Source organism: Nomascus leucogenys, chromosome 19 (genome assembly GCF_006542625.1).
Source record: "Nomascus leucogenys isolate Asia chromosome 19, Asia_NLE_v1, whole genome shotgun sequence".
In the NCBI taxonomy this organism is placed as follows: domain Eukaryota; kingdom Metazoa; phylum Chordata; class Mammalia; order Primates; family Hylobatidae; genus Nomascus; species Nomascus leucogenys.
In genome coordinates, this window is record NC_044399.1 from 65,390,705 (window position 1) to 65,403,472 (window position 12,768).

General features: G+C 39.7%; 1 protein-coding gene across 2 annotated transcripts in view; it reads right to left on the reverse strand.

Moving 5' to 3' along the window:
• The window catches only part of LOC100588266, an 88,751-nt gene extending 77,895 nt beyond the window's left edge, over positions 1-10,856 (reverse strand). For both annotated transcript variants that reach the window (XR_001114450.1, XM_003262592.2), the window contains exon 1: positions 10,747-10,856. The gene's annotated coding sequence lies outside the window, so the exon portion shown is untranslated. The remainder of the gene's footprint in view (positions 1-10,746) is intronic.
• Positions 10,857-12,768: the final 1,912 nt, after the last annotated feature.

A 12,768-nucleotide genomic window follows, 5' to 3' on the forward strand; every position in this document is an offset into this window, starting at 1 on the left:
AAAAATAACCCAAACATTAAAACAGAGATCTTAAGACAAAAAAAGAGAGAGAGAAAGAAAGAAAAAGAAAGAGAAAGACAGAAAGAAAGAAAGAAAAAAAAGATATATCATGCAATCACTGATCAAAAGAAAACTGATCAGACATAGATTTCAGAGTGAATAAGATGACCAGGGATAAAGAGAGACATTATATGATGATATAAGGGTCAGTTCATCATGAAGAAATAATAATCCAATATATGTGTGTACCTACTGACAACGCTTTCAAAAACATGATGCAAAATTCATGAAAGTGAAAGGAGAAATTTTAAAAATCCACAATTATATTTGGAGAGTTCAACACTCCTCAGTAATATGCAGAACTTACAAAAAATCAACAAGGATACAGAAGAATTGAGTTGATCATCAACTAACTAAATCTAAATAGTATTAAAAAATCATTCTACTCGTAACAGTGGAACACACATTCTTTTCAGAAGTACATGGAAGAGTCAACATAGACCATATCTTGGTCATAAAAGAAACATTAACAAAAAGTTAGAATTATGTAAAAAATAAAATCTAAAATCAGACAAAGTATTTTCCTTGAATCATAATAAAAATAAACTAGAAATCAGGAACAGGATAACAGGAAGCATAAGAGAAAAATATCCAAACACTTGGAAATTAAATAACATGCTTCTAAATAATCTGAGTCAAAAAGAAAAAATTAGAAAATAATTTCTATTAAACAAAAATGAAAATAAAATATACCAAAATTTGTGAGCTACAACTAAAGCAGTGCTTAGAGACAAATTTATAACATTAAAAGCTTATATTAGAAAAGAGACACCTTATACAAGTTATCTAAGCTTCCATCTTAAGAAGAGCAAAATAAACTCAAACAAAAATAAGAAAATAAATAATATAGTGGTAGAAATAAAGAAAATTGAAAACGGAAAAATAATAGAGAAAGTCAAAGAAACCCAAATCTGGTTCTTTAAAACGATCAATAAAATCAATAAATTTTTAGCAAGGACAAAGACAAAAAGAAGGCAAGAATAAATTGTCAGTATTAGGAATGAAAGAGGTTATCCCTACAGACCCCACTGGCATTTAATAATAATAGGGGAATATAGGGGATACTGTGAATAATTATATACACACATTTTTGACAAGTTAGGCAAAAGGGATCAATTCCTTGAAAAACACAAATTATCTAAACTCACTCAAAATGTAATAGACAACTTAAATAGCCCTATAACTGAATTTGCAGTTTAAGCCTATCTGAAAAAATTCTCCAGGTCCATGTGATTTATGAACAATTTAATTAAACATTTTAAAAGAACATCAATTCTACAATATCTCTTCTAAAATGTAGAAAACACTTCCCAACTCAATTTATGAGATCATCATAACTCTGATTCTAAAACCAGACAAGTAGAAGAAAGAAAGAGAGGAAGGAAGAAAAGGAGGAAGGGAGGACGAGAGGAAGGGAGGAAGGAAGGAATGGGGGTGGGGGAGGGAGGGAGGGAGAGACAGAAGAAGGAAAGAAGGGAGGAGGAAGGGAGGGAGGAAGGAAGGGAGGAAGGAAGGAAGGAAGGAAGGAAGGAAGGAAGGAAGGAAGGAAGGAAGGAAAGAAGGAGAACCTATAGACTGGGCCAGGTGTGGTGGCTCATGCCTATAATCCCAGCACTTTGGGATGCTGAGGTGCAGTCACTTGAGCTCAGGAGTTTGAGACCAGCCTGGGCAACATGGCAAAACTCTGTCTCTGTGAAAATTACAAAAATTAGCTGGGCATGGTAGTGTGTGCTTGTAGTCCTAGCTACTCAGGAGGCTGAGGTGGGGAGAGTGCTTGAGCCTGGGAGGTTGAGGCTGCAGTGAGCTGTGATTGTGCCACTGCACTCCAGCTTGGGTGACAGAGTGAGACTCTGTCTCAAACAAAAAAAAAAAAGGAAACCATTGACCAATATCCCTCATAAGCATAGATGCACAAATTCTGAATTTTTTAAAAAAGCGGATTTGTTCAACAATGTGTAAAAAAAAAAGAATGCACTGCAACTATGTAAAGCTTATCTTGGAAATGTAAGGATAAGTCGATATTCAAACATCAGTCAATGTAACCCACCACAGCAGCAGTCTCAAGAAGGAAAATCATATGATCATTTCAATTGATATAGAAAAGCCATTTAACAAAATTCAACATCCATTCATGATATTAACTATCAGCAAGCTAGGAACAGAAAAGAACTTCCTCAGTCTGATAAAGAATATCTAAAAAAATTCATTAAACTAACATAATAAGTAACGGTTGAAACACTTAAAGCTTTTCCCAGAAGATCTGGAGTAAGGAAAGTGATGCCCTCTTCCTTCCACAGTACACCTCATGCCCTCACCAGTGCAATGGCAAATAACAAACAGGAAACACGGGAGCTTTAGGTCTCAAATGACATAGAGACATAATGAAGTAAAGCAACTGACCAATGGAGGAAATTCTTCTGAATGAAAGGAAAATAATGAAAATATACAAGGCATTTGAATGTGCTCTGATTATTTTTTTCCTTCAGAAGAAAAAATTTTACAGGGTATTCCATATTTAAGAGGTTATTGATAGAAAGTAGAAATAAAGGAGTTAAATTCTTTTCTGTGATTTTCAGAAATGTAATGCTGTAAGTTTCATGAAGTAAACGTCTAAGGAATGAAAGAATTAAAAAGTAGCATAAATAAGAAATAAAAGGAACAAAAAGTTCTTGTTTTAAATCAGTATAAACTACAGAAGGAAAGGGTTAAGATTTCTTGTTAGGATTGGTGGAAAAGGTGATTACTTGTATCTAGAAAATTAGATTTGTATATCTTGCTCTAAACTTTAAAAAATGTAATGCCATGGTAACACTAGTGTTATGCCTTGCTGATTAGATAAACTCAAAAGCTCTATTTAGAAAAAAACAATAATTGAGTGCAAAATCATGATTATCTATGTTTCTTATTTAAATACTCTTAGGGGATGTTCAGTTTTTGGCACCGAAGCAGTTGAATGCAGTGGTTAAGATCTCGTTATTTTTTGGTTGGAATTCTGGCTCCAGTGATGACTGTGTGACCTTGGACAAGTTACCTAACCTTGTGTTTCAATTTCCAAAGCAGTAAACTGCAGAAAATAGTAATAAGGCCTACCTTATAGGTTGTTAGAGGAACAAAATAACTAACTGTAAAATGTCTAGAATAGTTTCTGGCATAAAATAAAGGTAGATGCTGGCTATCAACTGTCACCATTATCGTCCACCTGGTGACACATTATCTGAATTGAAGACATAGTCCCTAGGGAAGAAAATAACAAAATTGTACTTTGAAAACCCATAGTTTTATTATGACAGTATATATACCATAGATAATATTTCTCGCTTCTAGAACTGTGCCTGAGTACTCAATGGGAAGCCGAATTAGAAATAGGGAGAAATTACATTAAGAACACAGATTTTTGAAGGAAACCAAGCATTTTCTGCTAGCTGAAGAAAGAACTTATCTGCCCCATACCCACAAGCTCTTAATTCTGTTACTCTTTTGAAGAAACAGAATATTGATCTAATAATTCAGATCCCAGAATACTGGGGTTGGCCACTTTTACTAGGACTGAAAGTTCAGGATGTGTGGGAATCAGTTTTGTCTGCCTTCTACAAAAAATTGCCTTTTATTTTCCCTTTTGCAGACACGACACTTTCTACAACAACCTTGAGTACGTGGTTGGGTCAGCTACTCTCTAGGTTTGGGAGACATGTACTCACTCTCTGTAACAGAGATTGGCTAAGACTTCTCCAAGACACTTCTCTTTCTCTCCTGAGCACATAGCTAGGTGCCACTCTTATAACAAAGGGTTGTCCTGTGGCTGGATTCTTGAATGTGGTCTCAAGTGATCTGTACTATCTCAACCCCAGCATTGCTCCATGATCCATCTTTCCTTCCATTCATGGGTGGCCTCCAGAACCTTAAAAGATGGGGGAGCCATTAGAAGAATTATAGATCCCTGAAACAATGCATGGAGAAGAGTCCTTCTCTTCTACCGGCTCACATCGTATTTTGATGTGAGAAATCAGCCTTAATCGTGCTTAGCTGTAACTCTTTGTTGTAGAGCCACCCTATCTTAAGTAAAAGACACTGTTATTTTCTTTCTTGGGGCTTTTTCTTTGGCACTACAGAATGTAATTTTTACTTAACGGGAGTAGCAAGTTTTGAGACCTTAGGTTGTGCTTTGGTGGCAAGAGATACGGTAGCTGGGGCTAGGTAAAGCATTTTACATAATCCAGCCCAGCTTCTGGGACCTCTAAATAAATATTTTGGGCCAGAGGACCAGCTAAAAACAGTTACCTTGTTTTTCCTTGCCACTGTTCCTATTCATTTTTTCCCCTTAAAAGATGGCACCCCTCAGATGAAGGAAATTCAATTATTTAAAGGCCCTTTGGACTAGATGCCATCTTAATGTAGCATCCCCTTAGAGCAATCTACTGTCGTTATTATTTTAACAACAAATATGTAAAGAAGTAGAAAAACAACAGTCAGGTGCTTTAGACAGGTACACTCAAAATAAAGAAGTTTAAATTAAGACACCTTATAGTTGGATACAATTGAATCTTCTCACTGATACCAGAAAGAAATTCTATGCTAGACACTGGAGTAAGTACAATGAATAACATGATTTGGTTTCTTCTTCATAGGAGTCAGGTGTAAGGATTGGGGAAAAAAATAAGAAAACAACATCGCATAAAATAGAAAATAATTAAAATAAGTGTAACTGATCATAAGGAGTTTTGAGAACCATTAAAGCAATCAGATACAGATAGGAGTTTATAAAAAGCATTGTCCTGGTTGTCTAAGAATGGATACATGGTAGTTTCAGTAGTTAAAAGGGGCACAAGACCCTGTGTGAAAGCATTGGACAATGAGATTTTTCAGTCCCTTTAAGGAGTGGTCCTGTGATTCTTTCCTTCTTTGGGCTGCCCCAGTCAAAACGTGGTAATTAGCACTGCATAGACTCCTTTGTGTTCATCCCCAGGGTAAAAATGGAAACGAATCATGGATTAGATTTGTAGCCACTGAATTTATTGAGCAAGGCCCAAGTTTTTGTTCTAAGTTAAGATCCCTCCTCACCTAAATAAGAGTAAAATGGAAACAATCGCCTTGAGATTCAAATTGGGAGTGAGTTGGAGTTGGTTACCTGTCTACTGGTTCTACCAACAGTGAAAATAACTTCATATCAGACCAAAGTCAAGATAACTGATTCAATGGCACTTATAGAATCTGGTAGTGTTGCTGAATCTTTTCCTTAACATTATCTTCAATTCCTGGTGGTGGTGGTGGTGGTGGTGTCATGATGATGATAAGTTAATGATGATGAAGGTAGCATAATTAAAATAGCTACTCTTTATTGAGCTATTAGTATTGCTACAGCATTGTTTCCCAAATTTCCCTGAAAACAAAAACTTCTTAACTATGCTTGCTGAATACACAGACTCCCAGGCTGCAACTCAAATCTACTGTATTACAATTCCTAGCAGATAAATTTGGGAAGGTTGGGGAACAGTATGCCAGGCTGGCTAGGTGCTCAGTACTTTTCATTCATTATGATAGTTGATTCCCACAACAATTTTATGAGGTAGATTCTATGATTAATCCTATCATATAGATGAGAACCCTGAGGCATAGAGAAGTTAAGTGACTTGCTTATGCCGAAAACTTTGGATAGGATTTTCTTGAGGCACATTCACTGGAGTTCTAGGCCTGATCTTGAATTCCAACAGAAGCCCTTACAGGCTTAGCTGGCTTCAAGTGAAGCTTACAGGAAATTCCCAATTGCTTGGTGTTCCTACGCAGGGAAGACTATTCCAGTTTGGAACCTTGTCCCATCCTTCTTGGTTCCTGAAGGATTCGCTCCTGTGCTGCTTCTTTCCTTTCCAGCATTTCAAGTCACTCCCTGTCCACAGGGTCCTTCCTCTCCACCTTGCCACCTTGAGTAATTACTAAGATTTCAGAGAGTTTGCACTTTAGGAAAGGACGTAAGTCTCATAATAAGTGCCACTGAAGAGATGCAGAGACAGAACGTGCTGTGAAAATTTGGAAAAGATAAATAATTCCTGCTCTGGAATATCAGAGATGGCGTGGCATGGCCGAATTCACTCGTGCAAATTCTGAGATATTGGTAGGTTTTCCAATGGCAGAGGTGAGGTAAGCCCACCAAAAAAAATATTTTGCTCCTTTTCTCTACTTTGCAAATTGGGTCTTTGTGACTTAGTCCAAGTAGGGGAAAATAAATCTTAGCCCCATGATGGTTTAGCAGTCTAAGTCATCTGTTTCAAAATAGGATGGAATTACAACCAGCTGGTAGTAATTTTCAAATCCTGACCCCTGCAGAAAGGGGTGAGAATTCACCATAAAGTCCATTTTTTCTCCAGGGCACCAAGCTGCATTTCCCTCAGTGGGTGACATGGATGCAAAGGGGCTTTTGGCTTTTATTTTTAATTTTGTTAGTAACCGCAAGCCACACGGTTCCAGTATTTCAAATACAGCATTTATAAGTTAAAAGCAGAAGAAGGGTACAGAATGTGCCATATTTTCTAGTTCATTGTTCCATGTCCATAAAACAAAAACACTTTTAAAAGGCAAATTTTACATTTTTCAAGGTAGCAGCAGTAGTAGTACTGTTCTCTCCGCCATTTACGGTGAAGGGTAAAACTTAAGCTGTTTGGACACGCCATCAATCTTACTCATCCCTGCAGCAGCACAGGGGAACCAACAGTCCTTTCCATTTCTAATATTTCACAGTTCTTAGCTATGAATAGGCAACCCCAGGCTTTTCACCACCTGTTATAAGCTGAATCGTGTCCATCAAGGAGACTGATAGAAGTTCTAAGCCCCAATACCTGTGCATGTGACTTTATTTGGAAATATGGTCTTGGGAGAGCTAACCAAGTTAAGATGACATCATCAGTGTGGGCCCCAATCCAAGGGGCTGTGTGAAGATGGAGACATAGTGAGAACGCAGCGTGAAGATGGAGGGAGAGACCCAAGTGACACGTCTGCAAGCCAAAGGGCGCCAAGGAGTCCTGGTCATCCCCAGAAGCTGGAGGAAGGCATGGATCAGATTCTCCCTCAGAAAGAATCAACCCTTCAAACACTGAATGCAGCCTTCTGGCCTCCAGACTGTGAAGAAACAAATTTCTGCTTTTTTTTTTTTTTTTTTTTTTTTTTTTTGAGACAGAGTCTTGCTCTGTGGCACAGGCTGGAGTGCAGTGGCACGATCTCGGCTCACTGCAAGCTCCGCCTCCCAGGTTCATGCCATTCTCCTGCCTCAGCCTCCCGAGTAGCTGGGACTAAAGGTGCCCGCCACCACGCCCGGCTAATTTTTTGTATTTTTAGTAGAGATGGAGTTTCACCGTGTTAGCCAGGATGGTCTCGATCTCCTGACCTTGTGATCCGCCTGCCTCGGCCTCCCAAAGTGCTGGGATTACAGGTGTGAGCCACCACGCCCGGCCAATTTCTGCTGTTTTAAGCCACCCAATTAGTGATACTGCCTCACAGCAGCCCTTGAAAATTAATACACCACCTTTATGAAGACTGTTCACAAAGGAAATCTGTGTAACATTACACATAAAATGTAACAAAAACACTTAATATGACAACTGTTGTAAATATGAAAATATTATCACATGAAAGATAGTGGGATATGTTATAGAGTTCACTGCCAGGTTACTCTGATGGAGAAAGAAAGAGATTGCTCAGAGTGAAGTGTGGTTCATCTTTGGAAAGGACCTGAAAGATGGTCTGATCCACGAGTGGGCAAACTAGGGCCTGTAGGCCAAAAGCAGCTGACGGGGCATGAGCCTACAGACCCTGAGCTAAGAATAGCTTTTACATTTTTAAAATGTTCTTGAATATGGACCTGTCTCTTTTTTCCTTCCATCCAGAGGTTTCCAGAGCCACTAGAAGGAAGGATTTTTAGATCCCCAAAAGATTGTGTGGCATAGACAACCTAACCCCCTACTCACGCTTTACTGTGATGTGAGAAATACATTTTAATTGTTTAGGCACTGAGATTTCTGTTACACACAGGTAAGGGTTTTGTGTTATAATAGTTACCTTAATACTGTTCTACCCTAATAGATGCTGTTATTCTCTATCTAAGCCTAACTCAACCCTAACTCTAATAAAACCGGAAGAATATGCAATGGACAACCACATGTGGCCTTGCAAAGCTGAAAATATTTGCTAGTTGGTCCTTTACAAAAAAAAAAAAAAAAGTTTGCCAACCCTTGGCCTAGTCCAGTGATTTATAGCATTATTATTATTATTCAGTGAGAAATACTTAATTTTGTTTAAAAAAAAGAGAGAGAGGGAGGGAGAAATAAAACAGAGAAAAATGCTTCTGCTCTTCCTAACGAAGCAGGGTCTGCAGCCTTGAATTCTTCCACTCAACCATCTTAGTTGCCCCTGACCTAATAGAGCTCTTGGGTCCCACTGATAATCGTGATAGTGATATTGGCAACAATCAATTGAGTACACATGGTGTTTCACTATAGTACTAAACATGTCCCAGACACTCTTGAATTTCATCTTCCAATTAATCATATGGGGGTGTGCTATTAGCCCCATCTTTATACATGAAGACACTGGAGCTTAGAGAGATTAAATTAGTTGACCTACATCTAGTAAATGGCAAAGACAGAATTCATATCAATGGCCCTCTGGCTCCCATACCGCTAACTATGCCCATTTAGCTCTGTTCTTACGTGGTCCTACCTCTTCATCGAGGGCCCTAAGGTTCAGAGAGGTGAAGGAATATATCTCAAGTCTCAGGCTAGTTGGTCATTGATTGGGTCTGGAGTTCAGGTCTCCTGACTTCCCATGCGATGCCCTTTCCACTGTCCCATTCGGGCTCAATTGTCCTGGCAGAATGTGGGTTGAGAAAGACATAAACCAAACTGGCTCTGGGACTGGAGGGTAGTCAGGTGCAGTGGTGGAAGTCCCACATTCTCATTCTCATGCTCATCAGTTGGATGGGCCAGAGAAAAAGGTTTATTTAGCTTGGGACTGGTGGACCATTCTCTCTCCCAGTTTCCTCTCATTGTCCTTGCTCACAGAAGTGGTACCTCCCTCAGCAAAACCCCTCAGTGGCCTCACATCTCAGGAGAGGCCCCATGCATATTCTGTTCTGCAACAACTGCTGGCCATCGTCAACCAGACCTATTTCTCACACTGGCTCAGCCAGCCTTTCTCTAACTTTGCTCCTCATCCCTTTCTTCTGACTCCATCTTGCCCCCTGGGTTACGAGCTTGTATCCATCTTCTGATTCAGACTCTAGATCCTCAAGAATCTGCCTCTCCTTGCTAGCACCTGAGAACTGCCTTGACTGAAGTTGGCTGATTGCCTCTTAACTCACCACTCAGCATAATTATACCCAGATTTTACCCAGAAGGATGCATTTCCAGGAAACTCATCCCAGTCTCATACTTGGGACCAGTAGCTCCCTCTTTCCCTGTGATATGTTTACCTTCTCCTCTGTGGGATGCACTGTATATGTCAACCACATCAACACCATTATGGTTGCCGATAGTATTAAGCTAATGGCTTTCAAGGACAGAAGTTTGTACTAGTGGTAAAAAAACAATAATAGTATAACTAATTCATTGAACACTTTATACACATATTACCTTGTGAGGTAAGTACTATTATCATCTCCATGTTGCAGGTGGGGAAACTGAGGCACAGAAAGGTTAGACAACTTGTCCAAGGACACAGAGCCCAGAAACATGGAACCAGACTTGGACCTTCATACAAAGGTGCAGTCACCTTTGCTGGCTTCCTGCTGTATGTCAGGCCTTCCTCTTGGTGCTTCATACAAGTGGTGGGAAATTCTTGGGAGATATTTGCCCATATGTTTTCCTTGGTATTTCCTGTGTTTCTCCCCATTAGGCAGCTAGGCCTTCTGTAAAGCTTCAGGGAAGGGAAAACCAGTGAAACAAAGATAACAGAGGAGTCATATTTTTAGCTTTTGAGTCTCAAATGGCAGGTTCTGGTCATAAACCAAAGATTTGGAAGATTAAATGAAAAGCTGGGAAACTTTTTCTCCAGACCAGACAAGACTTTTCAAATTTGAGAAGGAGAGCCAGGGAAGCCAAGAAACCTGACTTGACGGTTGAGTTCCCAGGAAGGAGTCCTAGTGTGTAGCACCTGCCTGCAGCCTGGCTAACCGGCGGGGCAATGGTGGAACGTCCAGGCAGGGCTGAAGGTGGAAAGCTACATGGATCTGACATCCATGTAGATGTCATGTAGGTTTCGATGAGAGCATCCTGCTTTGACTGAGATTACGTCTCCATGATGAAGCCAAATAGGGACTCAAAATAGAAACTAAGTCAAGATATAAAAATATAAAAAGAAAGTTGCTTTTCTTACACAGCTGAGTTTTGGGGCCCATATGTACCTACACATTCATTATCTCTGCTCTGCACAATGACCTTCAGAGTTATTTTTTATCATCCCCATATTATAGCATTTGATTACAGAGTGGAAAAATTACTTGCCCAGGGGACACAGCTAATAAGTAGAAGAAAAAGTACATTGGGAGAAAAGTGGAAAATAAACATTGAAGGAAAAAGAAAAATAAAAGAAGTAGTGAGAAATAGGTAGAGATCGCAAGGCATAACCTCCGAGTCACAATTCTCCTGGAAAGAACATTTCTCTTTATTCTCCAAAAAAGTGAACATTTTATCAGGATATACTTACATTTTATTTGGAGGAATAGTCATTTCCTTGATCCCTTTTCCCGAAGATCTAGCCTGGGACCAGACGTTGTGAAAATGTAGCCAGCCTCCACGAAGGAGTTATTTCAACTGTGTCGTCGCTGCAAAAAAATTACATGTGAATCAGAGTTCTATCATGGAAATTATGCTTTGGGACAAATATGTTATGAATGACGGCTCATAAAATCATGCCAGTATGTATGCTATCACCGCATTCAATTATTTTAACCTGCTGTGAACTTGCTTGTGATAAATCATGGGAAAACTAAAGAGAACTATCTTAAGCCACTGCACTGTTTCACTCGCTCAAGTCATTCACGGCTCTAAAAATACAATTTATATCATCGGATTCCTGAAATTCTTTCAGTGCTTACATTCTGATTTAAGTGGCATTAAAGCTAGGGCGATTAAGCTGAGAAGTCCAAGGCTACCGACCAATGTCCCCCTGGGTATTAGCTGTCTATCAGATTGAGAACATTGTTTATCAGACCCCCAGGAAGAAAGCAATTAGAACGTGGCCTGCGGGTTGGAAAAAAGCTTGAGATTCTCAGCCTGAAAAAGGAAGGATCTTTCAATAACAGCATGTGTGACACTTTTGGTGGGACTCATCTAGAGTCATAAAATTTAATAACCATCCTAGGACATTTTGGGACTTGATGGGGAGACCATTAACATTGACATCAGGAATAAAGTAGGACTGTTTTTTCAAACACACAACACACAACTGTTTTTTCAAACACAAACAGAGGAGGATTTAATAAGGGACTAATAAGGAAAATGAAGTTGAATCTCCTTCATGTTTAAGGACCACTTCTTAAATCCCTTCTCCATGGACCATCTGGAGAAAAAAGTGGGTTCTTTAGCTGCATTTTCTCCACAGTCCTGACATTATTCTTCATATTCCTCGGGAACACGGAGCTGCCGGTGCTGCTCATACAAGCTACTGTACGGTATTTGTGCACAAGCAAAAAGCAGACTGAGTTAGATTTGAATGCGTCGCTTTTATAAACACAGAGTTAGGAGATGTGAGACATGAAGTTATGGAGTTACAGCGTGATTGTGAGAAAACGCCTCCCTGGGAAAGAACCAAGGCAGTGTGAATCAAGTATTGTGGACAGTAACTTCTCCAGGCTCAATTTCCTCCACCAGTAAAATTAGGTAGCTAGACTAGACCCGTGATTTCTAATCCAGGCAGCATATTAGGGTCACCTGGAGAATGTACTCATGTCCTCGCCCACTCCAAGAGATTTTATTTAATTAGGCTGGGATGAGGCTCCCCCAGGGACTCTGAAGTGCAGCCTGGGCTGAGAACTGCTAGAAGACTGGAATGTTTCTGAGGTCTCTACCGACTTTTATTGGGCATCCTCTATGATGGTCTGAGCTTTTGGGAAAATTAAAAAGGAAGGGGCAAGAGTGATCCATTACCATTGGCATTGGCTGGTTACAATTGGAATTGTTCTGATGCAATGTTTACTAGGATGCTTTGTGGAGTTTTCTATGCTCTGTCCCATGGCTGGGGACAAACCACCAGTAAATTACATTCCCTCCTAGGAATACAGAGAATATGGCCTGGGTACGGGAAGAAGCCTAGTAAGTCTTGAGCAAGTTTCTATGTAGCTGATGTCCTCAACATGATAATGTGATTAAAAATATATAAAGCTCTTCCTGGGGTTCCAGTTTCATGCCCTGCATTGACCAGGGCTAGATTTCAAAGTGGACATGAGTCTTTCTAGGTCAAACGTTTATTCCACCATTGAGGCACTTCTCACATAATGCTTTGGGATACTGCCTGTGACACAAGTGACTTGGAAAACAATTACGGATGTGAAAATATGATGAGAAAACTCTCCTCATCAACCATACTCCAGGGATTTCTGGATTTGATTACTAGCTTTCCGATGCTTGACGATTTGACTGGTATTTAATGCTTTCTCATTTTTCCTGATAGGGACCACTAAGCACGTTATGTTCTTTCTCCCAGTTGGCAACTCAACAAAGGCCAGCC